This window comes from Ischnura elegans, chromosome 6 (genome assembly GCF_921293095.1).
Source record: "Ischnura elegans chromosome 6, ioIscEleg1.1, whole genome shotgun sequence".
Taxonomy (NCBI): Eukaryota; Metazoa; Arthropoda; class Insecta; order Odonata; family Coenagrionidae; genus Ischnura; species Ischnura elegans.
Window position 1 is genome coordinate 70,482,960 of NC_060251.1, and position 13,200 is coordinate 70,496,159.

Here is a 13,200-nt window from a genome sequence, read left to right on the forward strand (position 1 = left end):
TCTCTGAGTTCTGGGATGTGTATCGAGTGCGGAAAACCTTTTATACAGGAGAGCGGGACGAAGGTGGGCGAGTGGGGAAGGGTGGGGGATTACCAGGGCGTGGAGTTTTGCCTGTGGTGGAGGAGGTATGGCAGGGGTAAGTGGACCAGTTTTGGGGGGAGGGGGTCCTCCTGCCCCCTCCTGTCCCCCACTCCGCAGCCTCAGAGGAGAAAGTGCTTTTAGTGGTGGACGGGGAAAGGAGGTGTAACGCCAGCAGTATAGACTAGAGGGTTGAATCGCGAGGGACTGCAGGGAAAGGGTAATCAGTGTATTGGAGAGGAAGAAAGGCGTATTGAAGATATCCAACTCGGTATGAATGAAGGCAGTGGAGAGGATGATGGTATGGTAGCTGGAGTGTTCGATTTCCACCCGATGGGTCTGGGTTTAAATCCTAGCGGTGGCAGAGACGTTTCAGAGACAGCCCGAAACATCTTTGAGTGCATTGTGGAGAGCATTGAAAGTTCAGCACGCCGTCTGTAGATTAGGACGTTAAACTAAGCGGATTGTGTACCGCGCAATAAGAGAATAAATGTAACAGATACCGTGCACCTGATTAGGGCCCGGTCAATAGGTCCTGAGACACAGTATTTGAGCAAAAGGAAAATTAATGGAAATGAAAAAAACGGAATTATATGGAAAAGTCCTCTGAGGATAGTCCACAGCACTTCTGAGTTCCACTAAGAGATTGTAGATGCAATTTCTTTTGCCACATCTTTATTGTGTCACGGTAAGACTTGAGGGAAAATTTTTATTATGAATATGGCATAATGTGCCGAAACCTGGTTTGATTGACATAAAGAAGTTTGAAAATTGGAGAGTACTTTCTTTATGTTTATTATCAAAGGTTTCCATCTTTTAAATATAAATAAGAAATCGCAAAAACTTTTTTCCGAAACATTTTTGGGAACCACAGGTTTCAACAGATACTTACATGGCAAAATGTTAATTATTGGAGTCCACTGATGATATACAATCTCTTTCTGATACTGATTCTCATATATCCTCGCACATATTGTTTTGATTTGAGATTGCATTTTAGAATGTCGGACAAGTACCTCTACCTTTCCTTTTAAAACTCTTTCTTTCCATTATTCCCATTCCCATTCCCATCTCCACCTGCCCTTAAAAATTCCAACACCGCCTGCCCACTCCACCTTTCCTGATTACCCTTTGGTATATTAGCAGACAGACGGAGACTTTTGTCGTATCCTAGCTGTTGGTAAAAATATACTCCATGCCCTACGTTTTTTATGGTCGCACTCCTTACCTAGGAATGATTGTGGCTCAATGAAAGTATGTGTAAAAATTTTAGCGACTTAGTATGGGAGTGTAAGGGAAATTTTTATGCTCACTTATTTAAAAAAATGTATTTATTGCAGTTGCTGTAAGAAGTATAATTTAAAAATGGTGGAATACATTGAATTCTCTCTTGCATATGGAACATATTCCTTTTAATGCAACCTCTAATTATCCCCGTGAAATTTTTTGGATGTGATTGTGATGTACTCAGGAGTGCATGATTTTGTTTTTACGGAAACCTGAGAAATGATTAAATGCTCATGTGTGGTTATACTTTTAAATTTATTTCATAGGACAAATATTATCCATTTTCACAGGATTTGGTTACTATGTAACTGCATAGACAAGACTACTTAAGTCAGGTTTACTTTTGTTTAAGGATCCGTGATCCTTGAGATAGTAAAATGATACCTAACGTGTCCCAGGAGATTACCATCTTTTCACTGTAACAAATCTTCGAACAATTGGTGTAAGCAAGATGAATGCACTTGTGAATTCGGACTTGTGGAAGAAGGTGCCTAGGTATGAGTAATTACACCATTTGAAGAAACTTAAAATTTCACTGAATATCTTCATAATTTCATGTAATTCATATGAAATTTTTCCTAACGTCATGTATTGGAGTCAATTTGTGTTTGACTGCTAATTTTCGGGTTATCCAGCCGCGTCTGTCGTTTATGGTTGACAACAGTTTCAACCATAAACGATAGACGCGGCTGGAGAACCCGAAAATTAGCAGTCATCGTGAACAACGCCGCGGAAACCTACGCACGAATTTCAATTTGTGTTTGATTCACCTAAACTACTCTGACCGTGAAATCTCATCTATACACAATATTAAAGTAATCTTGTAGAGATTTGAATGATCGTTTCTTTGTATTCAACTAGAACATGAAGCAGTCCTGAAATACGCCTAAATGGCATTGAATTGAAAGAAACTCTTTGGGTTCATATTCTGAAATTTAGACGTAACCAAGATGTTGTGTTCACAATCATCCTCCCTTCTCTGGGTGAACGTCGTACGAGTTGTTTTGTTGGCACTTTCGCCTTGAATTAAATATTTATGTAAAAAGAGATATTTTGAGCGCTAATAAGAGGATTTATATTTGCAGCCACGAGGAAATTTAGTTAAAGTCAATAATGGGGAAAATTTCAAATTTTTTGATTCTCTTCATTCGTTTTTCATAAAGAGTTCAATGATCATCAGTAAACTACGTTATACTCACATACCTTTTTACGGAACATCGAACACGACAAGTTTTTCGTCTGCGTGCGGAATTTTTTTGTAGCTTTAAGTGGTTTTATGGATCATTGATCATGTATGGATCATGGAGCAACGAGGGTTATTGATGGACAAACCTCCCCAGAACTTAGATAAATTTCAAAGTTTAATCCATTTTGCTTAATTGGATAAATATTACTTATAGAATAGTGTAAGGATTGATAAAATATCCCTCAGAAATCCGTAAAACCCACCATTTTTAAACCATTTATCATCAACATTTTCTGGGGGAGGGCACCCACACCATATTCCATACCTCCAATATTAGTTGCTCCAACAATCCCCCTCGCCTTAATTCCTCGTTGCGCGCATGTTATGGTTAGCCTCTTATAGCTATAAATAGCATCTCAATACCTCTAGTTTCTTTTTCAACCCTTCGATGAAAGTTACTTCGGTCTCGTTTGATGGCAATTTTCGGGGTGCATGTCTGTCGATAGCTCAATTATGTTATGATAATTGGTACCAACAGGAAATTATTCTTCTCGTCAAGGATTATGGCTGAGTGGCTGAGGCGGTCATCTTAGTGGATCGCTTTTCGAGGTGAATCCGTTACTTTTTACGCTCTCAAGGACGTGTAAGAGAAATTCCCAGTCTGGTAAATGGATGCCATTGATTACACAATTCTTTCTCGAGGGTCATAACTGGAGCTTCCTTTCACCATTTATGTGGGCGTGATATTTTCAACTTTCGAGAATATTTTGGGACGAAACCTGCTCCTCTTCATTTTATTTCAAGTTTCAGGGACATTATCGAATAAAATGACAACTAAAAAAATCAAGCCTACTAAAAAATCAGGCTGCCTGCTCGTTTTTTCTAAGGAATCCACCGCTTATTACTTTCGCGCTGAGTTTTAAAAAAGTGGTGATAATTTGTGGTTATTATTTGTCCAAAGGAAATGACGCAGTGAGAAAAGTCAAGGCTGAAAATAATTATTTTACGGAAAAGAAATTTCTGGAAGCCGTAGAATCAAATGCCCTTTGATGTAGATGGACAGCGAGTCAAAAGATTCCCGAAAGAAAAATCCCTTGTTACGGTTACGAGTTATAAAATCTTATGAAATACCTTAATAAGATCCTCTTGGGTTGAATTCATATGCAGTGTTTATTATGATTTTAGGTTTAATTTGTTATCGGTGAGATAGAGAGAAAACAATGCACGTTTCAGTGAAAAGTGTGGAGAAATACGGAATTAAAATGTCGACTTTTTATCCCCGTATTTATTATGTTTTTTCCCATTCTGAAAATTATATCTGGTAAGGTAAATATTATCCTTGAGCACTTGCCAAAATCATCACATTCTCATTTGTGTTTACATTTATCTTTTTTTGTGTCTTCTGTTAGAGGTATGAAGTAATGCATCTAGGCTTTGTATGGATTTCATTGTGTTTTACCACCGAATTTAAGGCGCCGAATTTAAGCCAATCCGTAAAATATTGAACACCAGGTTTTGATATTCGTTCAGCTATTTCCGCATTTGGGGTGATAGGTTGAAAAAAAAGTATATTGAGACGCGGATGAACTAGATAAATAATCTAAAAATATAACTGCAAAAATAAGAGTTTAAGAAAATAAGAACTTAATGGTATCCATCCAGCTACATTGAGAATGTTCCTGAAAATTTGTCGTCGAAGGAAGCATTGGTATGATATGTTAAACCTTTTTAATTCCACAGCAGCGTTAATGCGTGTGCTCTGAGGAAAAGTTTGCAAACCCTTATATTTTCGTTTTGTTATACCTAAACTGAACCCCATTTTTTGGGGGAAAAATGGCTTAACGTCTTCTGCTAAGAGGTGTAATGATTGGTAGAAGTAATGTGACGTGGTGTGCAAATCGGGAGCTTCATAAATTTTACTCCAGTGGTTAATGATACACGCATTGATCACTTCAACTTACAATATTGACAACTAATTCGGTTTTTACGTCATGCTTAAACTGAATAGAATCGATCGTTATTTTTTTGTCATTTAGCTACCAGGTAGTTTCAAATTACTGTGACCAAATTTGAGTGAGCTGAATGGGAGATGCCTCGTCCCTTTAGAATGTGAAGTATTCCCGTATACGAATCTCTTCTTGCCCTTCTGTCTCCTTCCAGCGATCTTCGGCATTACAGGTTTAATGCCGCCGGTGGCGGAAAAGGTCACAAGTTATTGGCTCTTCGCCTTCAAGGCGCCACCGCCTAATTCGAGTACCGATCCGTTAGGAAAAATACCAGTAAGGCCTGAGTCGGGGGCTCAACTTCACAGTCGTAAATATTATCTTAATATGCATATTATATATTCATCAGGCCTGTTGGTTCACCTTTGCACTATGCAGTAATAGAGATCTCACTGCGACTATATTATTTCTAGCGATATCTTGATTCAAATTCCCTTAAAGTAGTTAAAAAAAAGTCTTAATTGATGGAAAAATTTATTGATGTGGGGAATATTTAAGCATTGGCATGGAATGCACTTGAATTATTTTTTTGCGGTAGTTAAAGAAACTGCGGAATTTATATTCTAAGGAAATTGAATAGTTTCTCTACATTTTACAAATTTTTTTCGATGCGTCGGAATGCCATGTCATAGGGGTTGGCGAACTGCATGCTACGGAATAACCGATGAGAGTTATTTTCAAAAGTAGCATACACATGTGTAAATGGAAGAAGATATAATTTCACTGGTGTTATTTATTTTCTTATTGTCAAAGTGTGAAATTTTCTTCATATTTAGCCATAATGCGCATCAATTAATGCTACAATAAAAATAATTTTATAATATTTTGTTAAAATATGTTTAATACTATACTTCACCTCATCGTTCGAAATATATCACGTAATTATGTGTTTAAGAGCTCGTGCAGCATCGTCCGAGACTCAAGCAAATTGAGTCATAAAGTTTCGTGATATTTATTTATAATGCGAACCGGCAGATTGATGCCGAAGTGAAGTCTGCAATCGCCTCTTTCTTAGGAAAAGACATCAATGAGCTGGGGAGGCTGAGACGATCACGTGACCAGTCTGAAGGCATGCGTGCCCAAGACCGTCTTCCATCCCGACGAGAATGCAAGGCGGGTTGGTTTTATTCATTTTAAGGGAAAGCGCTAACCCAGTTGATTTCCATCTAGATATCCCCCTCTGCGGGAATTCCGGCGACTCCTCTGATTCGTATTGGTTCTGTGTGAAGCAATCCTGCGTTGTAATTCAACGTTTTCCCAGTAATCTCTGCATGGCTCTTCTTGAAATGTCTCATTGGTACTTGGTGATACTTTTTCAACGTATAAGAATTTTCTTTATATTTAATCAGATCTAAAACTTGAATGAGTTATGCAGAGGGAGGAGAAGTTAACCTGTATGCACCGATTTGCTCTGAGAATCAAGTCTTACTTATCGTTTGTAGGATTTCATAATGGAGGGAAGGTCTCTACGATAGGCTATTGGTAATTTATATTGAGATGGAAAAATTGTTTAACAATTTATAAAAAGAGATCATTCCATTAAAAACTATTAACTAAGTAATGCTGTAAAATTAATTTACAAAATTAATTTTACTGGCTAAAAAATTTCGATTGATATGCATTTCAATAGATGAACTAATATGATATGTAGCTTAAAGGATTGATTTTCCTCCTTAACTGATCATTTTTTAAGCTTGTCCGCCTAATCCGAAAATCACGAGTAATTTATCCATGTGGTTTTTAAAGGTTGGTAGCGAAAGAAATGTAGAAGTAATATATTTGTGGTGTCCTCAATACTATTGGTTTTATATAATCCTGCTTTTCTGAAATTTAAGGTATCACGGTAAGGAATGTTTTCTACACTCAGCTGGAATGGCCTTCGAATAAATTCATTCGTTCCTTCTCGGCTTCGTTGCCGAATCTTAGAGATTGAGCTCCGTGAAATTTTAAAATATGCCAACGGTTAGGGAATAGTGTGTACGGTTTGCATACCGAACGTCATACTCTACTCAAGAATGAGTACGAGAGGTACGTGCATAAACTGATCGAGATGAGGTTATTTTCATAATGTTTTGCCTCCCAAGGTAGACTCGGAAGAGCTACCGTCCACAGACGTTCACAGGCAGTATTGGATTATGTTTGGAGACGGGAGTTTTGGTTTGCTCAAGCGGAGATGGCTCCAAAGTTACTTCTGCTCTTAGAAGAGGTGTGTAAACTGCCTCTTTTACGATGAGTACATTTCAATCACGAAAGAAATTATCACTGAAAACATTGAATTAATTTTTTTGCTCGAAAATCAGCGATCAGTGCATACATTAATGCAATACAAGAGTACTTTCTTATTCTTCTTATAATTATTATTCTTAGACCTATTTTCCGAGACGTTATTTATCATTAAATAATTGAGGACAAGGAAAAGAAAAAAAACTGAATGACTACTGAAAATTTTCTTCTCGTGGTTTCAAGGGAATTCTGGTAATTTTAGTACTGCCGATAAAATATTATGGGAAGCATGGTAGTTTAGTAGGCAGCGTGCTTGGTTGCTGGCCTGTTGGTTCCAAGTTTGATCTCGGGTGAAGCCGTTGAACAGCCCACTCAAAAATCCTAGAAGCGCGGGGTGACACAGGAAATGGAACCCGAATGTGCGGATTCACACGCTTTTGCTTTAGTACGGAGTGAGCTCTACCCTTACCTATCATAGCCAATCTATGGATTTAACCCTTGCGTTTGTGTGTGCGAAGTACCACGATGTTCTTTTGCTTTACCCTCCTCCCATCCATGTGGAGAAGAAAAGGAAAAACCCGTTGACTTACGTGCTGAGGTAGGGTCGGATGACCCAAATAAGTGACGTGTGCCTTTTTGCGTCTTGGCAGTCTTCAGTGGCCCGGGGCATCCGGAAGCTGGTTTCTTCCGAGCAAAGAATACTTTCCTTTTCCATGAGCAATAATTGTCATGATCATGCACTTCTGATTTTCCCACCTTTCAATAACTCACCTTTGTTTATTTGCATTTCGCCTTTTCCAACACATCTCTTTCTCTTGTCGATTGCTTTCCCTACCCTAATCCTAACTTTGAGTTTGGCTAAACTACTCTCTATGTGTGATCACTGCCACATATGTTCATATCTCTCACCCATTTATTGCACCCTATTGTTATTTTATGGTGGAAAATTTTATTGGTTACCCCCAAAACAAAGTTTCTCTTTTACGGATAGGAAGCTCTAAAATTGGGAAAAATTACAATGAAAGGACATTTTATGGCTCAAGTGTAGTAAAAATGCTGGTTTTGTCAGGAGGAAATTTGGCAATACTAGAAAAGTCAGTAATTTCTCGCATTCCAAGCATCTTGCATATTTTATAATGACATCGTGTTTAAATTTGGGTAAGGTAATTCATATTTACGTATTCTTTTACCATTTTTTAGGCCCGCATATTCACGGTAAGACGTCGATCTCTAAATCTTTTATACATGTCTGGGGCAAAATATTGTTCTATGCATAAAAAATATTTAAATTAAAGCCATGAGGAGCTTGATTGAGACTACTAACGTTACGTGCCTCATGAGTCCCCTTGAATATGCGTAAACCGAGACAAGTAGCCCAAAACCATGTTATGAATGGGCTCCTCACGTAAAATAAAAACAGTACGTATATGTTTATGTTTATGATTGATGGGAAAATGTGGCATTCATATTTATTTCTTGAGCTTCCTGCGGATTGCAACGATGTTGAGGCTATAAATCGGTTAACCGCATTATCTATAATTTTATGGATGTGAATTGGATACGAGCACTCTTGTCTTTATGTCACCCAACCCGATTTCACCCTATATATTCTGTTGTGCATTTTTATTTGGGTCTTAATAGTCAGGCTTAATGAGACTAATTACAAGTACAGTAAAGATCACATTGTGTGTAAATTTGACAGTAAATTATCGTATCATTGCAATCGTTTCTTGAATTCGCACATATGAACTAACTACTCTTATTAAACGGGTTTATTTAATGTTTAATTACCCTTTCTATTCGATATTAAGATTTTATTTGGAACGCAGTGCATTAGCATGATTAACATTAATTTTTTTGTATTTTTCTGAGAAATTCTCCCTTGGGAAAAAAAGGTGTACTTGTATTTCTACACTCATTTATTTTCGGCGTAGTTTCCGACGTATACTTTCATTTCCTAATAATTTGTTTGCGATGGTCGAAAAAATATTTACATTAGATTACCCGAAGTGATGTTATTTACTCACATATTTCATATCGATTACCTTTTATCGCCAGTCTCTGAATGAGGTAAACATTTGTTAAGAATTCCCCTCTCCGTTCAAGAGCAGGCGAATTTCTCCCATCTCCATTTCCTCGTGCTTTACCATGCAAGTGTGGACGCCCTCGATTGTATTCCGTGGCCTTGTTTTGATTTCTATTGGTTATGGGTGGATGGGGTGAGGTTATTCCGGGAGTGGTTGACGTGTGGGATAGTGGTGTTGGCAATGCCCTTCTGAGCAGCGTCTTTTCTGACTTTCATTGGTCCTTCCCTGGATTTTGTTAAGGTTCGAATAGCTATAGCACTTTGCTTGTTGTGGGCGTAATGTTACACCAAATTAAATCCTTCAATATTTGCTACGGATGCAATATTACGCCATCCGTCTTTGAAAAATAAAAGCAGTTTGCCATTTTTTGACGAAGTGTTACTGGCTTCTAATAAAATTGTAAAAAAATGAGAAAAATGTATTATTAAAAATGATATAATACACCTATCCCTCTCATCAAATGTGGGTTGTCAAAAATTACTCAGGTATTATAAATGGCCAGCAGTGGGGTATGGATCTACAGCACTAAGTTCAGCACTGTAAGTGTTAATGCAAATTATTATTAGAATTCAAATTAATTGGAGAGAAAATAATTCATGCTGTTTTTCTGTAGCTCTATTTCTTCTCTTCTTAAGGATATATCCCAATTTATGAACAGCCATTATGCTAGCTCACATAGTTATGCCGTGGGAATATTTATGATCATTTTAATCCCTTGATCCAGATGAGACCGCAAGCGTGTCGAAACTTAACCATTTAGAGGATGCACTTCATTACTTCTCGTGAGATGGAAGGGAACTGTTCCGTCACAATTGGAAGTTTCTGTGGAATTTATCTTTTAAAATGATTTTTAAAATCTTTGTTCTTGAATAGAACATCGTTGAATTGTTTTATATTGCTGATATTTTTGTATTGTATGGACATGTTAGGCCGGTATAGATTGAAATATCTACAAAACCTAAGGGGTGCTCGACCATTTGGAAAAGAGAAAAGTATATTTTTGCACATGTTTTCCTACTCATTAACAATACTTTGAGTTTTAAAATTTAAGCAGGGAACAGCAGCACTGAATGTACCATTCTAAAACTCTTAACGGTAATTTTCCTCAAAATGCCTCAAACATTTTGCATTTTATTTTTTGAAAATAATTATATTTCAAGCTAATAATTACAAAAAATGGACTGAAACACCACGTAAATTATGCTGTATGAACTATAGTAAATTTTACACCAACGGGTTATTCGTTACGCCGCGTTCGAATCCCGGCTAAGTCAAATATTTTTTCATGGCGAACTTCATCCGTTGGTGTATTTAACTTTGCACCCGTGCTCATGACTGCGTACAAAGTCACTTGTTCCTTCAGTGCTTTGAAATTCACCGTTGGAAACCAGCGACAAAATAAGGGTTTTTCACCCCAACGCGACGGTGGCTTAGTAAGCACGACCCTCGCCACATGTGCCACAATGTGGACTTGTGACGTCAACATCTTGTTCCTGAGAACCCATTTCCAAGTTCGCTCTTAGAAAATGGCTAGGTGGTGGAACTGGTTAACACGCCTGACAGGCAATTGGAAGATCCGGGTTCGAATCCCGGCTAAGTCAAATATTTTTTCATGGCGAACTTTATCCGTTGGTGAATTTAACTTTGCACCCGTGCGCGTGACTGCGTACAAAGTCACTTGTTCCTGCAGTCTTTTATAGTAAATTTTTATCTTTAGGGTATATTACAATGTTGGAAGTTAGGGGACTGAATTAAGTAATCGAATTACATTGTATGGAATTACCTGGGTACCATCTGGTTATAACCTAATAAAAATAAAAAAATTCGAATGGTGTGCATAGCTTGTAATTACTTTCACTCTGATCTCTCGTAGCTGTCTCCTAACTTTAAAAAAATAAACTTCTTGCTAATGGCTGGCTTTTGCCTCATTTTTATGATAGCGAATACGGAAATATTGGCCACAAGCTTTTTCACCATCATGAATGATTTCTTCAGAGGTCACTTAGGTATCTTTTGTCGTGACACTCCATTAATTATTCAGGCAAATCATCGCTCAAATCCTTTCCTTGACTTTGGGTTCGCGCCTCCATAGCCCTTCCTCATTTGAAGCCGTATTTTTCATATTTTCTCCCCTCAACCCTTCCCGTCTGTGACAAATTTCCAACCGCGACAACCTCCCGACTTTCTCCGCGGTGTGAATTCCCCGTGCGACATTGTCGGCTTGCCACAAAGGACTCCTCAGCAGCTGAGAGTGTTATTCATCGCGTACCCAGATGCCTTTCATCCCTCGTTTAGCATGCTAATTCTTGATTTCCTGACTTGTACGCGTACGAAATTGTTTCGCGTCACACTCTGTGGAACCTTCCATCGCTTTGAAAATAAAAATCACTTTCCCGTACCACGTTATCATCTCTTCGATTTTGTAAACCTAACCATATTTTTTTTAGCAGGCCAAAACTAATTTATTATCCATTTCCTCCGAAAACACCACATATGTGGTTTATGACGAGGAATGTTCGACAATTAACAACGAAAGATCACGGAAACCCGTGTCCTGGAAGGGGTCTAACTTCTCAGATGGGACTCGAACCCGCGACCATCGATTTGGTAGGCGAGGAATAAACGTCGCCGCCACCGAATTGTGTTATGATCGTGACTGTGTTTGTGTTGACATAACCATTTTAAGAGATGCCGACCAGACACATTATAGCCAATCTTATAATAGAGCTGATCATACAGAGTACCTACTTGCAATTAGTTGAAATGATGTCTTATGGCAGCGTATAAAGAAAAAATCTCCGCGGAACCCCTGCAGCTAGACAGGAGCCTTCCCATTATAATTATTACTTTTCCGCCAGCAATACTACCCTTGAGTGATTTTTTTATTACCCCTCATAATTGGGTTTAGCAAAGTTCTATTTACTCGTGGCTACACATTTTTATTGCATTCAATTAGGCTGCTATTCTTCGGTTGCATACGTTTTGTATGTGGAAATACCTAATGATGATTGGGTGTTGCTGGTGAAAAGCCGGAATTACTTAATATTCAGAAGGGTGTTGGTGTAAGTTATACTAAAAATGGGTATTCTTGGTGGGCTTTGATCAGTTTTTACCCTCTTTTTCGGGCTTTTTGAATAAATTTCATTCATGCATGCAGTAATCCCTCGAAATGAGTCAAAATAGTTTGTGAGTTAAAAGGAAATAGCTAAGGGTAGTTTTCAATTTAGTCCCAGAAAAAAAAACTAACCGTCGATGAATGGCCATTGGTCTAGGTTACAAAAAGTCGACTGATGCCAAGTTAAGTTATTGTAGAAAAGGTAATTAGCTGACGACGGTGGTTTCTATGAGACAACATCGAATTAACAGGAAGAGCGCCTCACCATCTACTTCTTTACTAAATATATTTTAGGCAGGCAGGCAGGCGATTCCTCTTTCTTATAGTATCCATCCATCGTCATGTACTCCTATTATACCCCGTCCGCCGCACCCTCTTCTATTTAGAAAACATAGCTGTATAACGTCCATGGGTCGTTGTTCATATGTTCTCTGTTTGCGAAAGTTTTAGGCTCGGGAATAACTGAAAGTAATATTTCGTTCCCGGCAATTTAAATGGCTATGTCTTAAATGATTTTCCCTTTCGGAATCTGTCGAGAAAATAATAAAAACATAACATTTTAGGGAACATTTATAAGAAGGCGTTTATGAGAAGTAGTCTAAATTTGCGTTGATTTTCACCCCTTCTAAGCATATAGACTACTCGTTATTCTAAGTCCTTGGTCGCATTGCTCTAATTTTTCTCTGAAAAATGAAAAATTTACATGCTATCCATAATTAAACAGAAAAGAAACCTGGACAATTTGCTGAATTTTCACTCCAGCTTTTACGATGTTGCATCATAGTTAAAGAAGAATAGGACTTTCACTATGCTGATGCGCCCGAAAGTCGACGCGTAGGCGCTCTGCCTCAGATCGTTAAAAACTGGGCGGGGGAGTTGGATGTTTTTGTAGGTGCGTGATGCATGGGGAATCTCCGGAAGTTCCCGCGCGCCGAATTAAAGAGTAGGCGGCGGTTTCGGGTCCAGGTCATCGGCTCCATCTGCCCTCATACCCGTCTGGGGAAAGGTTACCTTACTTCCCAACGCATGGGCCACCCACGCCTCTTTGGTGAGGCGCTCTTTCTGTTAATTCGTAAATTCTGTCGCATAGAATCTGCCGTCGTCTGCTACTCGCCATTTTAGCAATAACTTAGCTTGGTAAAAGTTAGCTTTTTGCAACCTAGAACAATGTGTGAAATATTACGCCGATTGCAGCATATATTCGCCAATTTTCACGCATTA